Source organism: Myotis nattereri (assembly GCF_964212035.1).
Source record: "Myotis nattereri genome assembly, chromosome: 17".
Lineage (NCBI taxonomy): Eukaryota > Metazoa > Chordata > Mammalia > Chiroptera > Vespertilionidae > Myotis > Myotis nattereri.
The window spans coordinates 23,349,326-23,371,120 of NC_138092.1; positions in this window are offsets into that span (position 1 = coordinate 23,349,326).

A 21,795-nucleotide genomic window follows, 5' to 3' on the forward strand; every position below is an offset into this window, starting at 1 on the left:
TGTTTTAAGAAACACACATAGTTCTGATGATGGATAAAGATAGTAGTTCCCTTAATATATTTTTCAAACCTGAGGGAGTGTTAAAAATTTATCACTTTCCTAGTAATCCCAGGAGAATAGAAATTGAATGCAAAACATCTAAGTGAATAAAGGAAAGAAAAAAAAACTGGATTGGTACATTAGCACCAGAAAGGAGAATAAAAGAAGCAAAAAGATTTCACTAAATTGAAAACAAAAAAATTATATAATAAATAAAAATACATTAGCAATAGGAATAAGTGGTAGTGGATCAAACTTGCTAGCAAAAGATATTTACAGCTTCATTAGAGAAAAAATTCTGCTTTATCTATTTCTTTATCTCTAATACCCAGAACAGGGCCTAGTATTTAGAAGGAGCTAAGTGACAGCTTTAATGCTTGTTGAAATAATTAAAAATTAGATTGATTGAGAAGTACAAATTGATAGTTACAGAATAGTCCCAGAGATGTAAATTACAGCATAGAGAATATAGTCAACAATATCGTAGTAACTGTGTATGGGACCAGATGGGTACATGAAATATAGGAGGAACATTCTGTAAGTACATGATTGGCTAACCACTATGTTGTACACTGAAACTGATACAGAATAATATTGAATGTAAGCTGTAATTGGAAAAAATAAAAAAATAAAATGTTCACCAATACAAAATTATATTAAAGTTTATAGGCTATTTATAAGAGACACAGTTAAAATGAAAGAAACAAGATTTTAAAAAGAGACAAAAGTCGCCCTGGTCAGTGGTTCAGTGGTTAGAGACCTCACCCACACAGTGAAGGGTCCTGGGTTTGATTTCTGAACAAGGGCATTTACTTGGGATTCAGGTTTGTTCCCCACCCTGGTTGGGGTGCGTGCAGAAGGCAATCAATTGATTTGTCTCTCACATCGATGTTTCTCTCTCTCTTAAAAATCAATAAATAAAATTTAAAAAGAGACAAAAGTAAAGGACAAATGAAACATTCACTAAGCTGCCGCTAATGAAAGGAAACTTAATGTAGCTATGAATAACACAAAATATAGTTTAAATTTATTAGCGATGAAAGCATCATCAGACAGGGCAGGTTTGCTGCAGGAGAAATTAACCCAAATCTCACTTGTTTCACATGTTTTGCTCTCATTTCATAGCCACCACAGGTCAATGTGGCATTCTATCCCACATAATCACTCAGGAACCCAGGCTGATGGCGTCTCTATCATCTGCGGCAGCCCCATCAGAAATGCACAGCATTTTTTTTTTTCCCATGGAAAGGTAAGAGGGCACCACAGGGTCTCATGCTATGAACTCAATGCTTTGGCCTGGAAGTGATTCACTTTTTCTCACAGCCCCCCTTGGTGTAAATGGTTTACTCTGTCTTGCCTTACTGCAAAGGAGCAGGAAAGTATAGTATTCTAATGTACTCAGAAGGCCAGAAGAAGTATATATGGGTGAGCACAAGAAATCCCTATCATAATGTTCTAAGCTTTTATGCACCGAACAACATGCCCCCATATAAAGAAATATTTATCACATTTAAAAGAAAAAGTAAAATCTACTACCATAGAGAGTTTTACACGTTTCTTAGTACTTATTAAGTAGACAAAATTAGTAAGGATAAAATATTTTTAAATGCACCAAGTCTATTTCATGGGACACTTCATAAATCCAGACTCCCAGAATTTTCACAAAGAAGTCCCCTAAAGATGTGCTCACAACCCAAAATTACAGAGCTCAAATGAAAAACAGATGGTGGACAAGATAAGGAGCAGGTTAGTATCCAAAAAAACCTGAGATAAAGCTTGCATGGACTATTTTAACAGGGAAAAGTAGCACAGTTAGTAGTTAATTTAATAATTCTTCATTTATTTTGAACTGCTTTATAAAAGTCACTGCTATCTATCACAAAATAAAGAAAATTCTAATTTACAAAGAAACGCATGAACTTCACAATCATATTCTTCAGAGGTGGGATCTGATAGAATAATTTCACATGCAGTTCTCTGTCTTACAATATCACTCTTAGCTCCAATTCTTTTATTTCTCTTGTTCTTGAGGTACAATAAAAAATACTATATCTAACTTAAAAACAATTTTATAAATTTCAAGGTCAGTATTAATCTATGCTAATGCAGGAATTAGAACTTTTTAAATTATTTATTTCATATTAGGCTTTAGTGATTTTCAGCATATGTTGTGTGTGTGTGTGTGTGTGTATTGTGTTTAATAATGCCTACTTAAAACTAGATGTTTTTAAAAAATTAGTGAGAACCAAATAAAATTTTACAAAAAATGTTTATGTTATTTTAAGTGTACTAAATAGTCAAAATATGGGACTTTTTAGCTTGTCTATTAGTCATTTTTCTTTTGAAAGCTCAGTTTATAAGGTATTATTTGGTTGAGCCCATTTATTTTCCATATGGATCATGAGATGGTGATGCAATTTGGTAATGACCTTGCCTATTTTTGTTTTAAGCACTGAACATTACCTGCATATTAAGTGGCTTTAGGATTGTTTTATAACAGATGTCTTCTTCCAGTGGTTCTCTAATTGCAGTTTGTACTCAGTCTACTGCTCTGACAACTAATGTGAGTTCAGTAATTTCAAGAACTTCATACATTAGTTGCTGTGGACATAAAGGATCGTAGCAGAGAAACACTAAGACAGGTTTGTCCAGACGTGTTTCTGGAAGCTTTATGAACATTCAGAAAAAGGAATCTGACTAAATCCACCATGGTTCCCTCAGTCTACCCCAAATTGTAGTTTAGAATGACCTGTATAAAGAAAGGGGATAAAAAAAAAAGAGGTGAGACAATCTCAGTACAAATGGAAGTCCCAGGAATGCCTGAAGATTTCTGGGAGTGGTCATGAAATTTTCTAACAGGAGATAAAATGAGGTTGTCAAATCTGAAAGTCATATATTCTTATTCACCATTTGAAAACCTTGAAGACTATAAAATAGAGACTATAGGGCTTACGTCTTCTCATCCTCTAATCAAGGCAAGCTATACCTTTTTTTTAAAGTATATTTTACTGATTTTTTACAGAGAGGAAGGGAGAGAGATAGAGAGTTAGAAACATCGATGGGAGAGAAACATCGATCAGCTGCCTCCTGCACATCTCCCACTGGGGATGTGCCCGCAACCCAGGTAGGTACATGCCCTTGACCGGAATCGAACCTGGGACCCCTCAGTCCGCAGGCCGACGCTCTATCCACTGAGCCAAACCGGTTTCGGCGAGCTATATCTTTTAAAAGAGATTTAAGAAATTGTATAATAGCATGACTCAGCCATGATGACTTTACTAGGGCATATTAATGGGATTGGTCCAGGTTGAATTTCAGGATAGATGAAGTGTGATTTCTGGTTATATTTCTAGAACCCTCCATGTAAGTCAATTCTTCCAAAGGCCCAATGATTTTCCAATCATCCCCATCCATCAAACTTACTGGTGCATTTCATGAATCTTTACTGAGTGCTTCCAATACTCCAGTCTTTGGGGGAAGTGCGCCGAAGTTACAACAAAGGGAAGATACAGGCAACTAACCAACACTGTATGGTGAAGAGGAATCATTGCTTTTACAGGGAGATGTGTGAGGTGCTCTGGGAACACTTAGGAAGGGCCCCACATGTACCTGGAAGATCAAAGACAAACTCCTTGGAAAAGTGACAGCAGGTGAAGTGGAGGAGAGGGGCATTCTAGGTAGAAGAGTGGCTCAGGGGAGAGAACATGGCACGTTTAGGGAGGGACGGTAGCTTTTGCTCAGTGTTGTTCATCAGAACACCCTGAGCCCATTTTCATTAATGCTTGGCAGCTGCTGTTTACAGAAGCATTTGCTTCTTAACTGTGATTTTGGCAAGTCAAAGCTGACAGGTGGCCTTGGTGCCTGGCACTTCTAAGAAATGTTTAAGAGTAAGTTCTTTCTCAAAGCTTGTGATAACATTACCAATATAAAATAATTCTGAAGAGTACTTTTGATCAAAGTGGTTGAAATTCAAGTTCCAAATTTCATTCTGGTGACTAATCCTCCCCAGGTACACAGACTGGGAAGGAAGAATTTTTCTTTGTGAGTCATTTTTAGCATTTATTCTAATAAATGTCTCTTTGTGCCAGGCACTGTGCCAGCACCCAGCTGAACAGATTGGGCGAGGAAAGGCTTCAGCAAAGATGACCACTCAAGATCTGCTTCTCCTTAAGTCAATTTCATGACAAAGTTTCTCTTTACAAAAATTCCTTTCAAGGGATGATTTCTCCATTTTATTTCTGCCATATAAAACATTCACCCACTGACTCATTCATTCAACAAATATTTATTAAATACTTATTATGAAATAGATCAATTTCTCCTTCAATAAGGCTGATAGCCTATTAGGGAAGATTCACAGAAATCAATAAGTACAGTGATAATTAAGTAATTAGTTATTAATTAATGGTAACTATGACAAAGGTTGTCATTAAAGCTCCAGACATGCCTATAAGTGCTCATAGGAAGACGTCTCTTAACTATACCCAGGGAGGTCATGGAGGGGCTGCCTGGAGGACGTGATATTTGGTTTGTCTTCAATAAATAATACCAATTTTATTTCTTTTAGAACTGGAGAAGGGAGAACGTGGAAGCAACTACTTTAAGTATTGGCTAATAAGAAATGTGCAGAATAAATAAAATGGGTGGGCAAGAAGAGAAGATGAGATCATCCTTGCTTGGGAAACCACATGTGCAAAGATAAGGAGATGAGAAAGTACAAAATAGTTCAACATGGCTAACACCTGGGTGGGTGATAAAATATGGTGGCAGATGTGACTGGAGAAGCAGGCAGGGCTAGATGATAAAGCCCATTTAATCCTCCCAACCATGCAGAGTAATAAGCACTATCATTATCTAATGTCAATATTTCTACTTGAAAGTCTACTTGGCCTTTTAAGCAACATGTACAAAAGCAAACTCCTGTCCTCCCCCATGAACTTGCTACTTCTGCAGATTTCTCTGACTCATTAGCTTCTTCATATGTCTCGTTGCTCAAGTTAATGTCATTCTCAATGCCTCTCTTTTCCTCACATCATGTATCATAACTGTCAAATCTTGCTGATCTTACATTCAAAATACACCTGGGATTCAGCAATTTCTCCTTCTCTCCTGGCCCTCTCCAACATCATCTCCACATAACTACTGTCACCTATTAAGCTATCTTCCTGCTTCTGTTCTGAATCACCCTTGTCTCCTCCTGTTCTCAAACCAATGGTCAGATCCTTTTAAATTCTAAGATTGTATTACTTCACTCAAAACCTTGTAATAGCCTTCCATTTTACTCTAAGTAAAGGCCAATGTATACAAAGGATGACAAATCTGTCCCTGCAGCAGCCCTTTGACTTCACTTATTCGTCTCCCATCACCTCAGGCTCCTTGCTTCTTCTGGACATCAGGCATCCTCCCCAACCTGGCTCTCTGACTTCCTTGCCATGCCCCCAGATACTTCTGTGACTCATCGCCTCATCTCCTTCCAGTCTTTGCTAGAAGATCAGAGTCTCAGAAAGACCTACCCAAGCTCCTCTACTTAAAATTGCAAATCTCACCTGCATCTCTGTCTCCTTCCCTGCTTTGCTCTTCTCTGTAATACTTTATCCATTTAATTTCTTAAATTCTCTAAATCCTCTTAGTAGAATATAATCAAATGTAGGGTTGAGAGTTATTTATTTTTGGTCACTGATGTATTCCTGGTACCTAAAACACATAAGTTTCTGACACATAATAAACACTTAAACATATTTGGTAGGTGAATAAATTTTACAAATGAGGGTGACAGAGAGGTTAAGAAACTTGCTCAAAGTCCTACAGGGACTTGTGCACCATACTGATCTCAGCTAAGTTTACAGGTGAGAGACCAAGTTCACAGAACTGAAGTCTCTATGCTGGGCCATATCTTTTAGAAACATTGGCACCTGAATCAGAGTGAAGGACTGATGAAGGTTAATGGGGTCCTTTGTCATTACAGATGACTAGAGGCCCGGTGCACAAATTCATGCACCAGTGGGGTCCCTTGGCCTGGCCTGTGGGATTGGGTCAAAATCAGTTCTCTGACATCCCTCGAGGGGTCCCGGATTGTGAGAGGGCGCAGGTCAGACCGAGGGACCCCACCAGTGCATGATCTGGGCTGGGGAGGGATGCGGGAGGTTGGCCAGCTGGGGAGGGACTGCGGGAGGGCTCCAGGGCATGTCCAGCTTGTCTTGCTCAGTCCTGATCATCCAGACCCCAAGCTAACCAACTGGTCAGAGCATCTGCCCCCTGGTGGTCAGTGCACATCATAGTGAGTGGTTAAGTGGACTTAGCATATCATTAGCATATTACGCTTTGATTGGTTGAACAGATGACTGGATGACTGGATGCTTAGCATATTAGGCTTTTATTATATAGGATAGGAAGGTGGCCCCACAGAGCTACATTCCATGGCCAAGAGCTCATGTCTCTCTAACCAGCCAGCCAGAGCTTCTTTATGAAGGGAGTTTGCTTCTGCCTCCTTTTCCTTGGGGTCAGGAATTCCCTGTGAAGCCTCAAATATGGTGGAAAGGATGTGAGGGACTTTTGGGTCTTTATTATGAGCTGGGAACCACTGGGCTAAAGGGATGCTTTGAAGACTTACCTCTGAAAAGGTCCTCTGATGGTTGCATGGGATTTGCTTTTAGAGGCTCCATGGGAAGAAAAAAACTTTGTGATAAAAATGACCTGTTCTGCTTTGACTGTTTCTTGATAAATATGTGTGAAATTTAAAATCTCATTTCAAAGGGGAAAAAATGATCCTCATTCATGATGGAATTCTTTGAAAAGAAACAAAAACCTGACTGGAGAGAAAGGGGATTTATCTATTGTCACTGCATCATTATGCAGGGAGATAGCTTGGTTCTATAACAGCCCAAGAACAGAGATCCAGCATGGGATGCATTACACAGCACTTGAGATGAAAAGTTGGCTTCTCTTAGACTAGAAGGAAAGTTCAGCCCAAAAGCTTTTGTGGAAAGAGACTTGCTTTGTAAAACATCAGGAGAGCCTGTTCAAGTTATCTTCAGTAGCCACCTCATGTACACTTTGGAAAAAAATTGCTAACTCATTAAGCTAATGGCCCCCGAAGTGTCCCAGGATGCTACAGAAGCTATACCTTTAATAAAAAGAACTTCGCTTGTAAGGAGGTAAGTATTGGACCTACAAAAGAGAAATTCTTTAAAGTGGAGATGAGAAAGCTGAACTATTATGAAAGAGCCAGAACAGAAACGAAGTCATTTTTTACTAAGGGCAGTTAACAAAGATGGGTGCTACAAATTGTGTACACCATCATAATGGTCACTTGGTAACAAAATGAATCGTTTTTATAAAAAAGTATTTTTATTGATTTCAGAGAGGGAGAGAGTGATAGAAATATCAATGATGAAAGAGAATCATTGATCGGCTGCCTCCTGCATACCCTCTACTGAGAATCAAGCCTGCAACCCAGGCATGTGCCCTGACCATGAATCAAACCTTGACAGCTTGGCTCTAGCTGGTTTGGCTCAGTAGATAGAGAGAGCATCAGCCTGGGGACTGAAGGGTCCCAGGTTCAATTCCAGTCAAGGGTACATGCCCAGGTTGCAGGCTCAATCCCCAGTAGGGGGCGTGCAGGAGGAAGCCAATCAATGATTCTCATCGTTGATGTCTGTATCTATCTCCTTTTCCCTTCCTCTCTGAAAACAATTAAAAAATATTAAAAAAAACAAACACTTAACAGCCTTATTCATAGATTGACGCTCAACCACTGAGCCACACCAGCTGGGCACAAAATGAATCTTTAAAAGCCAAAAATATCCCCAAAAAGGGTCAGCAAGAAAAAATACTTTTATTGGGAAGCTTTGTAAGAACAGCAAAATATTTATCCTGGATGTAGCATGAATTAACCTAAAAGACAATGGAGCACAATAAATACATAGGAAACGACTAGAGTCTTCAATTAGTAGTTTGCAAAGAAAACACTAACTGATTTCTAGCTCTATGGTCATAATTTCAGTATAAAAATGTAAAACTAAGTGGAAAAATGAGCCATGATTGCACAAAAGGGGACATAATGCTTTTTGAACTCCACATTAAATGCAATAAGAATGGTGAGCTCAGTGTCTGGCTTACAATAAGAGCCCGAACACTGTCAGCTTTTATAATTATGATTATTAACCTACTATAGACCAAGCTTTGCATTAGCAGATTTATAGGTGCTATTTGATTTAATTGCATATACAAAAGGCTAAAAAGACTGGATGAACACATCTTTTCAAATGAACCTGAACATCAACAAATTAAAATCTCAAGAAACCTAGATATGAATAAAAAAGATCCAACTCTATATACAGAAATGCCTTTTACCTGACCATCTGAAACTACCAAATTGAACTAGGCATCGGGCAAATAAATGGCATAGCTCACATTGAATCACCTTTCTAATAGCTCAGATGTTTGCCTCCCTAATTTAGTATGGCCAGACACTTATATCCAGTTCTTTCCCCATCTTTTCTCCTGGCACTGAAGCTCAAGCTCCCGTCTGTCATTCAGAGATATACTCCTTGCCTCTTTCTTGTCCAAATTATTTCACAAAGATGCTATATTTTAGCATGGGTGACTAGAGTGAGTGCTACGGTTAAAATTATTGCTTGCCTAAGGTTCGTTTCGGAATCCTGATAAGTCATTTCGAATGTGAGCTGTGTTGAGTACATTTCAATTTATTACTTTTTCTAAGTGAACTAATCTAAATTAAAATCTCAGAGAATCAATACCTCATTTTTATCATAGAGCATTCTGATTCTACCTCCCACTCATCCATCTATCGTTCACTGTGGCTTAGAAATTTCTAAGAATGAGGAGTTACTTTATATCGTGTCATGGAAATGACACATCTGCAGCCTGTTGTGTCATACATCTGAGCCCAAGTTTCCAGTAAATATTGCCTACTTCAGCCCCCTCATTTTATTTAATCTGCAGGACCTTGCCATGATCCCTACCATGAGAATTATCCAATACTTATTATGGGTTCACAATGTGCATGAATGCAATCTGAAAACTGTCACTACAAATTGTCTCATTTGTTTGGCTTCCGTTTCTTACGACAGTAATAGACACCAGTCCAGACAAATGGGTAGATACTTTCTGGTTTCCCAAATGTTATTCAGTACTCTACCCCCAATGTATTCATTTTGAGTACTTCCTTTGGGTTTTTAATGGTCTAGTGTTGACTTGGAGATATTGCAAAGATTTTTAATACACATGCCATGCTCCTAATATATTTTCATTTCTGATGACCTAGAAAAGAACAGAAGCAAAAAAAAATGGTGCAAGGGAAATGTCTTCTCACGACAGAACGTTTAAAATAAAGCTTTCAGGGATTTATTTAGTCAGGTCTCGTCTCTTCCATTATTCTTTTATATGCCACTTGCATTGCATAGTCTATGGCCGATCCATAAAAGAATCATAAAAAAGAACCCATTTTATGCAACCAATGTAATAGCATGTCTGCATAAAATACATGATGCATATATTTTATGTCCAGAATTCCAAATGGCCACTCATATTTCTTTTCTTTCTCAGCTTTCAAGGTTGGGTTCATAGTTTTTCAAGAGCAAAATATCTTCAATGCCTTTGTTTCATGAGGGCAGGAACTGTGTCTTATTCACCGCCTGACTCCACAACCTAGATGGGTTCTGGTACATAGCAGGATATGAATACATGTTTGGAAATACTCTTTCTCCTCAATTATTTACCATCAGTCAGTATCTCAGATAGGTACTCTCACTGCCTAAAATTCTGAGAAATGTTTGCAATGCCCTATTCAAATTGTATGAATGTATAAACACATAGTTTTTAAGGATAGTAATACATTTGCCACCTTAGGGAAAAATGAAAAAAAATTCTAAGTACTGTGGCTTAGTGGGCATATATCATATGTCATTTTGAAAAACCCAGATACCAATGAGGAGAACCACAGAAGCTGGTGAACATTTACTCAGTAGGTTCTGGGCCAACTTGAGCGTACATCACCTGGACCTTTGTCCTGTGGTCTCTAGACAATGAGAGAGGATGTATGTTTCTGAAAACTGAAAGGATGAAAAGACAACCACTGACTTCAAGATACTTATCATCTAGCTGGGTAAAATGCATAGAGATTTGCGAATGATAAATGAAAATACAAGGCAAATGTATGGCAAATGCCTAATGAAATGAGAATAAGGAGACCCTATGGGGCTAGGGTGGGCAGGAGAGGCTTCTGAAAGGTATTGTACAGGATCTAAGTCCTGAACAATGTACATATAAAATTGGAAAGGAAGGTCATAGGGGTGAGGAAAGGGGAGAAAGAATGAAAGTTATTTTGGGAAGGAGAGATGGTGTCAGCTGGTGATGTCTGTATACAAGAGTGAAGACATACTAGCTAGCGATGCTTGGACACAATAGCACAAAGGAGACTTGCTCTAGGAAGTAATCAGTTATGTCAGGGTTTATGCAACTGTCCTAGTCTAATGCCGACTGGATGGGCTAACAGTGTTTCCAAAATACATGAATGACGATGATGTTTATACACAAGAATATATCTGATTCCCAATTGCAAATGAGTCACTTAGCCAACGACTAATGGAGAAGCTATTTTCATCAATGGAAGCAGGAACTGAAAACGGAGGAGAGATGGGTATCACTAGTTCCCGTGGAAACAGATGAGCTTCGGACAGATGTTCTCTGTGCTCCAGGCATTTCTCTTTTTGTAACCAGCCAACAGCAGAAAATGAGTAGGAAGGGCCTGAGAGCATTGGGCAGGAGAAGGCAGTGCAGAAGAACAGTGCGAACTTGATGGTTTGTGCAAATCACTCAGACACCCCATGGACTACTTGAGTGCAGTTCAGGAAAACCAGGCACATTATCCCAAGACTTTCTCAGCCTTGAAGGAGGAGGAGCTCACCTACTGTCTCCAACAAACTTTATATTTGATGAAAACGCACATCCAGATCCAGAATGAAAGCAGGTGAAATGGAGAGCTGGCTGCTATAGCAATGCAGCAGGGAAGCTTCATCTGTCCTTAAACGTCAAGCCCTCTTGCCTAATTGTCACTATGGAGACTATAAGATTCCCAGTGCAGAGGGGAGATGATTGCACTCTGGCTTCCCTGGAGCAGGTTTGGGGGTGTGCAGAAGGATGATTTGTGGCTTCTACATCAAGACCAGGTCAAGACCAAGCAGTCCATCTTTAGAAGTCTATCTAAAGACAGTAATCATGTGTATGTGCTATAATTTACAAACAAAGGTTAAAAATAGCAAAAACTTGTTAGCAACTCACATAGCCACCAGCAGGAGCTTTGCTACGTAAAATAGTATCATATGCATACACTGTAATAGTGAGTGTGTAGCCCTTAAGAGAGGATGAGGGTCTATGAGATGTCAGTTGAAGTTCTTTGAAAAAACAAACAACAAAAGAACTCCCTGTTCAAATAACACTTGAGAAACACCGAGTTATGCCAAGTTAAATGAATTTTGTTTCTTGCTATCTGAGAACCTTAATTACGTGAAGATATCCTGTGATTCTCCTAGAGGGGAGATGGACTAGGTAAGCTTTTCCCTATCATTAACTTTCTTTGGAGAAGAGGATACCCTTGCACAGGATTTTGAACTCTGTGAAGAACTCAACCATTATTGAAGGTCTGAGTTAGGGGTTCATACTTTAGTTTTCTTTGTTTCTTTGTCTTGATGGGAAAGAGTAAACAGCATCTACTGCAAAGTCAAGAGAAAGCAACTTTTTGTCAAATTCCTAATAACTCTGGTGAACTCTGGTGTTCAGTTCTGGTATAAACATCCAGTCGTTTTTAAGGACACCATTTAGAATTTTTAAAATTAATGTGAAAATATATGTATTCTGGGCAAGAGCAACACATTTTATTTAATCAGCATCCCATCCATCACTGTATAATGTATGCAGTCTCTGCAAATGCACAGGAAGGTGTGCAACAGCGGAGCTGATGAATTATGGAAACCTTATACATGTGCTTAGTGCATTAAACACTTTCTGCTAACCCTTCCCCTCAACCTCCCAACAGATATGGCCTAAATAATCCTAGGTAAACAAAGCCGCTTCATCACCTTTAATATTCAAGAAAATAGACTATAAGTAGTTAATATGCATAACAATTTAAAAATACGGTCACATTTTCCTTAGTGCTAAACTCAGCTGTATTATTGTTTATATCAAGCCTGTTAACTAAGGGAAAAAATGGAAATTTGCTCCCAACTGCATCCCCTATTAATTTTACATACTGCATATCCCATCAAATTGAATAATTAAAGAGTAATTCATAAGTTCAGGGCCTCCATCATCAATAATGTGGGTCACATTTATCATCCAAAAATAAATAAGGGGCACCCGGAGTCAGAAAAGCTTTCACTTCCCAGTTGATATTTGAAGTTAGACTAAAAGAAGGAGTTCTATTTATAATCAAACAATATGAATAAATCATATGTGAATTACATGCAAAGCCAAAGTACAGGCCATTTATTCAGTTAAAAGATTTTTCTTGGGTAATTTGATTTTTATAGTTTGTGACCTTGAGAAATTATTTAATAAGTATTTACCATTTCAGTTGCTATATTTCATCCCCAAACCATTTCTACCATTTACTGAATATTTACTGTGTTCTAGGCACTGACTAGTCCTTCCCAGACCCTATCTCATTTCAGCCTTATAAGAACCATAATATATTAGAGTTAATTCATAAGGCAAGAGAAATTCTGAGAAGTTAAGCAACTTCCCAGCATGATGCAGAGAATACAGTGTAGAGGGTAGATTTTAATTCAGGCCTATTAGGCTTCTTACTATAAAATTCTTTGAAGTGTTCTCTATTGAAGAAGGAAGATCAAAATATTTGCCCTACCCATCTCCCAACTTTGTATGAAGCTTGTAGTATATTGTCTTCTCCAAAGATGGTTGCATCAATATATGCCTCATACATGCTTTTCTTACCATGTAATGTTGACAATTCTCCATCGAAAGGTAGGGTGGGTGTGGGGTAGAAGGAGTGAATGGGGATAAAAGTATTACATCTGTAATACTTTCAACAATACATTTTTAAAAAACAAACAAAGAAAGGTGCGATCTTGATTCCCTTCATTTGAATATGAACTGACCTGTAACTTCCTGAATTAATAGGCTACATGGGAAGTGACTTCCTAGGCTTGGTCATAAATGGCAATGGCAAGATGATAGTCTCTCTCTCTCTTCTCTCTCTCTCTCTCTCTCTCCCTTTCTTTCTCTCTCTCTTTCATTGCTTGCTATGGGGAAGCTAGCCATCATGCCTAGAGGATACTCAGTCTGGAGAGAATCCCACATGGAAAAAAACAGGCTCCTGGCCAATGGCCAGTACTAACTTGCCAACTATGTGAGCACCTTGGAAGTAAGTCCTCTGGTCTTCATGAAGCCTACAGCTGCCTGCAACCCCAACCAACACCCAAATGCGACTGCATGAAACACCTGAACCAGAACCACTTCTCTAAACCACTCTCAACGACCTGACCCACGGAGAGCGTGAGGAATAACATGATTGCTGTTGCTTTAAGCTGCTAAGTTTTGGGACAGCAATAGACAATACAAGGCTCAAATAAAAGTATGTATTTTAAATGTTTTACAAACTGTTCGAATCACAGTTCTAACGCCTGCTTTACACATGCAAAGGGGTGTATATATTCTGCGACAGGAAATTTAAGTAAATATGCACTTTTAACAGAATAATTTAGGCTGCGGCTGTGATACAAATAACCCAAATAGACTTCCCATGAGACAACAACTCTGGCAACTGAGAAACCAGGAGCAACGCCTTTCCTTTATGTTGTACTGGACAGTTCCCAAGGACATTTAGTAAGTGTGCTCTCCGAAACTGGTTTACAAGGAAGCTTTGGCTTCTGGACCCCTCACAGATACAGATACAGGTACAGGTGCCTTCTGAGACCCTGACAATGTGCTCACATGCTCTGCGATTTAGTGACATTTGCAGTAATAGGTCTTTTAAGTGCAATTTGTTAAGACCACTCTCTCTTAACTCTGACTTCTCTCTTATGAATCTCTTCCAGGCCACTTGCTTTGGAGTATTTTTGGCATTTGGTTAAAATCAAGTTGATCTGGGAATACTGATTTCATAATGAATTGTAATTTACTTTGCTATTATAAATTTCCACATTTATGCTTACTGTTGTTTTTATAATTTTGTAATAATCCCTTTTGTTATTCAGGGTGCCTGAAATTCTATAAGCTTCAGGCTCCACAGAACCTGGATCTGCCCTTAATCATCTTGAGTTATAATCACAATAACCCTGTGAGGTTGTTAGGGGAGATGTAATTATCCCATTTTATAGTGAGAAAACTGAGATTATGAAATTCTAAATGACTTACCCAAGGCCATATAGTTACTAAGAAACAAAGAGAAAACTCAAACTCCAGAACTCTGATTCCTGGTTCAATGCTCTTTCCACCAACCCACCCCTCTGAAAACATATATCCTTTCTACTTCCTTAAATTTCACATCAAAACTGATTTAGCCCCAGCCTGGGGCTAAATGCTCAGTTGGTTGGAGCATTGTCCCCCACACACCAAAAGGGTTGTGGGTTTGATTCTCCATCAGGGCACGTACCTAGGTTGTGGGTTTGATCACCAGTAGGGGCACATGAAAGAGGCAACCAATCAGTGTTTCTCTTTCACATAGATGTTTTTTTCTCTCTCTCTCCCTCCCTACCTCACTCTCTAAATTCAATGAACATTTCCTCAAGTGAGGATTAACAAAACAAACAAAAACAACAACAAAAACTGATCTATCCCAGGTCTCTTCTTTTGTATCCTGGTCTCTCTTCTGATTCTGTGCTAATATCACTCGAATTCATTTAACTGAAAATAACTGAAAAAAAGTTAGGAGCTGCCTTCAAAGCTATACCCTTAGAAATGGCTGATGGGATTTCCAGCACAGAGGCAGCAGGCCCATACAGGTTACATTCCAAGTGCAAGACTTTTCCCAGTGCTCTGAAATCTCACAACCCAACAGTATATCACACTAGGAAGAGGAATCCTAGGGTACGGCAAGGGTAAAGGAAGAAAGACCTGATGATGCTGAGCCAGGCTTTCCTGGGGAGAGGCATGAAAGGTACAGAGTGAAGAATGCCTCCCTGGAGGATGACTTAGCTGGCATCACCAAATGCTGCTTCAGGAAACCATCCTCAGATCCATGCTCCATTCGCCAGGGAACCATTCCCTTGAGGAGCATCTTGCCTCCTTCCCAGCACAGAGCATCATCACTCTGGACTGTTCTTGAGTCTTGTGCAAAGGGGACTGCACCCCAATTCTGTATTCCAGTGAAGACAATCTGTTTTGAAAGACCTCATTGAGGCCTCTTGGATCTAACAGATTAACTGACAAATGAGCACCCTATCTGTTGATCCAGGTGTGGAAAGAAAGAAAACTTTCCCAGGGAGCAAAACTGAACTGGGTAGAGTTGAGGAGCTGGAACAATGGATTTCAATTAGTCTTAAATCAATGGTTCTCAACCTTCCTAATGCCGCGACCCTTTAATACAGTTCCTCATGTTGTGGTGACCCCCAATTTCATTGTTACAAACATAATTAAAGCATAGTGATTAATCACAAAACAATATGTAATTGTATATGTGTTTTCCGATGGTCTTAGGCGACCCCTGTGAAAGGGTCGTTCGATCCCCAAAGGGGTCGCGACCCACAGGTTGAGAACTGCTGTCTTAAATAGTGATAACAAATGGTCAAAAGTTCTCTTCCCCAAATGTCCTTCAGTTGATAATTTATTTCCACTCCTTCCCCTCTTCAGAGGGAAGATTTTAACGGACTGTCTTTCTGCAGCAAATCTTAATATAACAGTTAATATGCAGACAAAGTGACCGAGTCCCCTTGACACAGGTGTCCGATCTCCATTTAGCAGGAATGTGAGGGAGGGAGGCAGGAAGGCGGCAGTACTTAAGGGAAGGCACGGCGCCCTTCCCCACGCCCCTGCAAAATGCAGGCTCTGTCATTGGGATTCTTCCGTCGGTTTCTCACAAATCTCTCTCCAGAGGCAGAAAATTGTGGGGCCATTTTTCTCAATTTCATAATGGCATTGTGGCTAAAATATCATTTCTCCACTGGATATTGTGAATAATATTTACAGTTATTTTATGCTATGTAAGGTTTAAGTTATTGCATTCCATCTGTTTCAAGATAAACAAGTAGGATATTACTCTGTCTACTGTTCTTGCTTCCTTTTTTTGTTGAAAAGTATCCTATCTGGTCTCTCGTCCTGCCTCTTCTCTGCCTTACCTCAAATTCCTAATGAACTACTCATTAAAACACCAATTAATCTGCATATCATTTTGACCCTAAGCCTCCTTGTCCCTCTCACTTCTTAAATTCTCCTAGGATTCCATGGCGTGTTCTTACCAGTTTCTATTTTTAGCTTCTTCCCTTCTTTCTATAATGAGGTTTAAAATTGTATTCACCAGTATTCCAGGGGGCTGTCCCTAGACAGATGAGCAATCAGGCTTGACCAGATGTCCTGGGCGCTGGAAACAGCCACAGGTCAGCAATGCGGTTGCCAGGGCCAGGGCTTTGGAAGGACATGAGCGGGGAGAGGAGAGAAGTGGAGGGCACGGCCCAGTGGTGCTGTGCGCTCCATGTGGACCCAGACAGGAGAATCTGGGAGGAGAGACGTGTGAGTTATCCCTGTGGAGATGTCAGGAAGATGGCCACAAGAAATTTTAAGATCCTTTGCTGTGATTTAACTTCTTCAAGAACACCTACAATAAAGACATATACTACTCTTCAAGTTTTACTGTAACTGAGGGGTGTGTGTGTGTGTGCATGCGTGCGTGCGTGCGTGCGTGCGTGCGTGTGTGTGTGTGTGTGTGTTTGGCATTGATGTGGGAGAAGCAGAGACATAATCAGCTTCAAGGTAACTTAGAAACATCTGGGAGGCAGACTTCTCTCTTGCCAAGTCTCCCTTCACAGCCCTTTTCCGATTTCTGCCTACTGAATAGCGCCCCCCACACCTGTAGAAAAAAGATCCCATAGGAGATGGAGTTACCTTGCATTACAGTGCCATTGAGAACCTATTTTAGAGACAGGGTTTAATGGTACAGTGCCTGCTGTGAGCAACACTTTCATGGGCTTTGACTTGTGACAGCAGGCAGGGTTTCTTTGCTAGGCTAAGGAAGTTGTTTATAATATTTAAGGAAACTGTCAGGTGTAAGTATGATACCTCCCTTCACTCCCATACTCACTTCCTCGTTCATTCTGTCTCCCCTCTGGCAAAAGGCCCCTAAACCTTGTCAGCTACCCCAACTTAGCCTGTGCATCAACTTGGCTACTTAGATTTCTAGAACAAGGCTTTCTCATCAGCCTGTGTGAATAACACAAACAGAAACATTAATTATAATAGTGTGTTCTGGTGCTTACTTGTGTGTATGTCACTCTCTTTCCCACGACATAAAAAGTTGTTTTGAAGGAGAAAAGCTTTAGAAAAAAACCCCTGGGCCACTAAAACCTCAGCATCATTCATTCCTTAGGACTTTGGAAAATAAAGGACTTTATGTGCCTACTGACTGAAGAGCAGGAAGGACACTCGGCAGACGTCTGGCTAGTAACCTTAACATGTTTGTGGCTGCTAAATTCTCTTTGTCAGACAAAAACCTTAACCCAGACTTACTAAGTGAAGGAGGTTGAAACTGCGGATGGCTCTCACTCCTGTCTACTCACCTTTCCCCCTCACCACACTGCTGTGTGACCTTGGGCGAGTTGCTAACTGTATGCCCCAGTGTCTTGCTCTGCTGACAGGAAGGTACCAGGACCTGCTGCTTGGAATTGGTGCAAGGATTAAACAAGAGGGTACATTAAACTCTTAGCTCCATGCCTGGACAACAGGCAATCCCTCATACCTGTTGCCATGGATGCGTTTGTCACTAATGGCAGAATGAAGACTAGAGACCTCCCGATTCCGCTCACATTTCTCTACACTGAAACATATACAGTCTGTCTTAGCTTTGTCTTACTGTTACTCTCACTATTCCCTTACTTGCTGATTCCTAGTTATATCACCAGCAGCCCAGGCAGCGGTCCCAGCCTGATCACCCATTCTATTAGCAAGGTAGTGCTGCACAAGCACACACACACACAAATACACACATGTGCATGCACACACAAATACACACGCGTGCACAGATGAACCCAGACTTCCTCCCTGCAGAGCAGTCCTCACTCGGTAGTGTTTGTCTGGCCTCCCTCTCCACTGGGATCACTCAGTCTCAGCCTGTCTTAGCTTTCCCTCTTTGCCTTATAGAATAATGGGTTTGTGTCTGTCCCCCGCACCCCTCCTTGTTCTAATCTCTCTGCATTTTCCGCCCTTGCTTGCTTTGCAAGTCTACTCCCTGTTGCCCTGTCTACTCTCTCCCACTCCTGCCTCCTTACTGACCAAGGAGCCTACGTGAAAACATGCTCAGTTCTGTTCCATCCAACTGTATCCGGCGCTCTTGCCTCATTCTGGAGGGTTCATGTAGGGAGTGAGGGCCATACTGATGCTCGTGGCTGTGTCATCACCGCACATCAGGATCTTACATAGAGATGGGAGCCAGGTGCCACCGATGGTGCCAGCACGAGGCCCTAATCCCCAATGAAGGGCTCCACGAGGCCCACAGTGACATCCTGGTAGATGAATGGGTGCCATCTGGATGCTCAAGCCTGGCCAGGAGGGCAGCAAAGTCATGGTGTTCAGTACTTAATTTTAATTTCCCCCAAATAACCCAGAGTGCATTTTGTAATTTGCAGCACTGTAAATTTTGTCAACATGTGGAGAACTGAACACTGGTAAACACTGTTTATCCAGCACACTCTGGCTAATCATACCCAGGCTGTCTGTTTGATTGCTGAATCATGTTGCTCGTACTCACAAGGAAAGAAACGTATTCCAGAGGAAGCACTTGGCTAGGTGAGCTCTGAACCTGAGTCAAAGGCAGAACCACTCCAGGGTCAATGGATGCAGAGCCAAAATGTGCTGCTTCCAGGGAAAACTAAGTCTATGGAGACTGAAGGAGTTGAGTTCTCAGGCATAACTTGGATCAGGAAATAAGGAATAAAATGTCCTTTCCCAGTCTCCCTGGTTATTCATAGAATTACCTCTCCATCTCTTTCATTAGCCAGTGATAAAAATATAATTTCTCTAACCCCAAATTCTGTCAACCAGAGAATTCTGTTAACCAGGAATTACATATGATCATATATTATGGATATACTATATTATGTAATTACTAGAGGCCCGATGTACAAAATTCATGCAAGGGGCTTGGCCTTCGCAGCCAGGTGGCTGCCCTCGGCCCTCACAGCCCTGGCTTTGTCCGGAAGGTCATCCAGAAGGACATTTGGAAGGTTGTTCAGCTGTCCAGTCTAATTAGAATATTATGCTTTTATTATTATAGATATATATAACATGTGTTTTATATATATATATATATATATATATATATATATATATATATATATCTCGCATGTATAACATATGCTGATTGACACTTTGCTAGTAAAATTAAATTTGTAATAAGTAATACATATGGTTATAATAAAAAACTCACAGTTCAGTTAAATTATGAGGCAATCTCTAATAATTCAAGAAATTCTTTCATCATTTCAACAAACATTTAAGAAAATTCTATATGTGAGACAGAACTCCGAATAGCAAATTGTGTTCAGTTAATTCCCATGAAGGCTGTTACTACAGCATTTTAATCATTTAAAGATTTGTGTGTACATACAAGATCAGATTATGTTTCTCTTCCTTGTTTGTGGAATGCTGTATATTGAACGATATATATGGCTCACCATATATATAATTTTTGCAAAGAACATTAGTTTCTCTTGTCTGCCCAGCATGGCGGCCCTCTTGTTGTGAATAGTGCCCCAATTTATCTCCGGGAAGCTACTCCTCCCTGTGGTAAGCAGTAACATAAAATGTATTGAAAAGACATATGTTTAATCAAATAGCTTCCACAGATAATTTACTTATTTTCCTCCTGGAGTGTTTGCAGGTCAAGGGACTTCCTTTTGTCTCCTCTTCAATGCATTCCTTCATCCCCACAAATCAATATAATTGAGGCCACGTGGCAATGTTTGCCTCCAGTTCCGAATCCAGTGGTTTACAAATGCCATTTCTTTTCATCCCTCCAGCCTCTCCCCTCCCTTCCTGAGAGCTCACCATTCCCGCTGCCTGTGGTTTTCTGGGTCTCTATGACTTTGACCAACCGTGGGCAAACTACGGCCCGCTGGCCGGATCTGGCACGTTTGAAATGAATAAAACTAAAAAAAAAAAGAAAAAAAAAAGACCATACCCTTTTATGTAATGATGTTTACTTTGAATTTATATTAGTTCACACAAACACTCCATCCATGCTTTTGTTCCAGCCCTCCAGTCCAGTTTAAGAACCCATTGTGGCCCTCGAGTCAAAAAGTTTGCCCACCCCTGACTTTGACTGTCCTCAGTCAGAAAATGAACACCACAGGGGGTTAATAGGATCATCAGACCCTTCAGACTCTTCAACACGCATATCACAGAGGCCCCCTCCTCTGCAATCTCTAGATAGGTTTGGGGATACACCTGAGCTATCTTTCCTCCCAGAATTGGGGGAGGCAGCCACCAGGCGAGCCTGCAGGACTTCATGATACCAATGTCCCCTGTAACTCAAGCCCACAGCCCGGCCCCCGGCACTGTGTCTTAGAAAGAGGTGGCAGCATTATGAATCCATAGGCAAAGCTTAAAGCTTTAATAACATTTGCTCTTGGTACTGCAAGTTTTACATCCCCATGACTTTTCAGAGGATTAATTACAGTTTCTCTAAGAGTACATTGTGAAACTCAGTAGCTCTGCTGCAGGAGTGATTCTCATTTGGCTAAAATTAAAAATTTAAATAGATGCCCTAGGAGCCCAGGTAGCTTAAGAACTCTCCGGGTCCTCTTTGTAGCTGAGTTATGCTCCACCGGCTCCAGTTAAAGGAACCCCCTGTGTCTGAAACACTGTGGAGGCTGCTTCTTACACCCACTTATTAATACTTCTCTTCCCCATCTCCACTCCCTCTGTAGGGACTCCACCAAGATGTTTGTTCATTCACTTGTGAATGAGCTATTTTCCTCTCAATACCCCTGTTGTGATGCACTCATCCTTCTCACTCTCTTCCGCACACATTCACGTATCTTCCACATTGTTTATTCTATAAGAGCATGAGCAATGAGAAGGCAAATGTGGAGTTGCCATGTTTGAAAGTATCTGGTTTAGGTTAGAAGATAAATACCTCCCACACACTCCCCACCCCTCCCACTAAACTGCACCCTACTGGTTCTTACTGGGAGTGGCCTGTGGAAGCCTGAAGTCATTTTGGTGGCTCTGGAAAAGAAGTGGGTGTTTTTGTATCATCTGCATCCAGACACAAAGCTTCTTTGCATTCATTGTGCTACATCATCAATGGAGTCTTGAAGTAAACATTGACTTTATCTGATTTTTTAGGAAAGAGCTAATGATTTAAACTCCCTGCGTTTAAATTTGGTCTGCCACTTGCTAATTGTGAAACCTTGGGCAGGTTATTTATCTCTCTGTGCCCCTGTTTTCTGTAAAAGGGAACTAATAATAATGGTCCCAATGTAATAGGGTGATTGTGGGGATTAGATGGGGCAATCTGCGATAGTGCTTACCCCCACTGTTGTACCTACTAAGTGCTCAATTTCT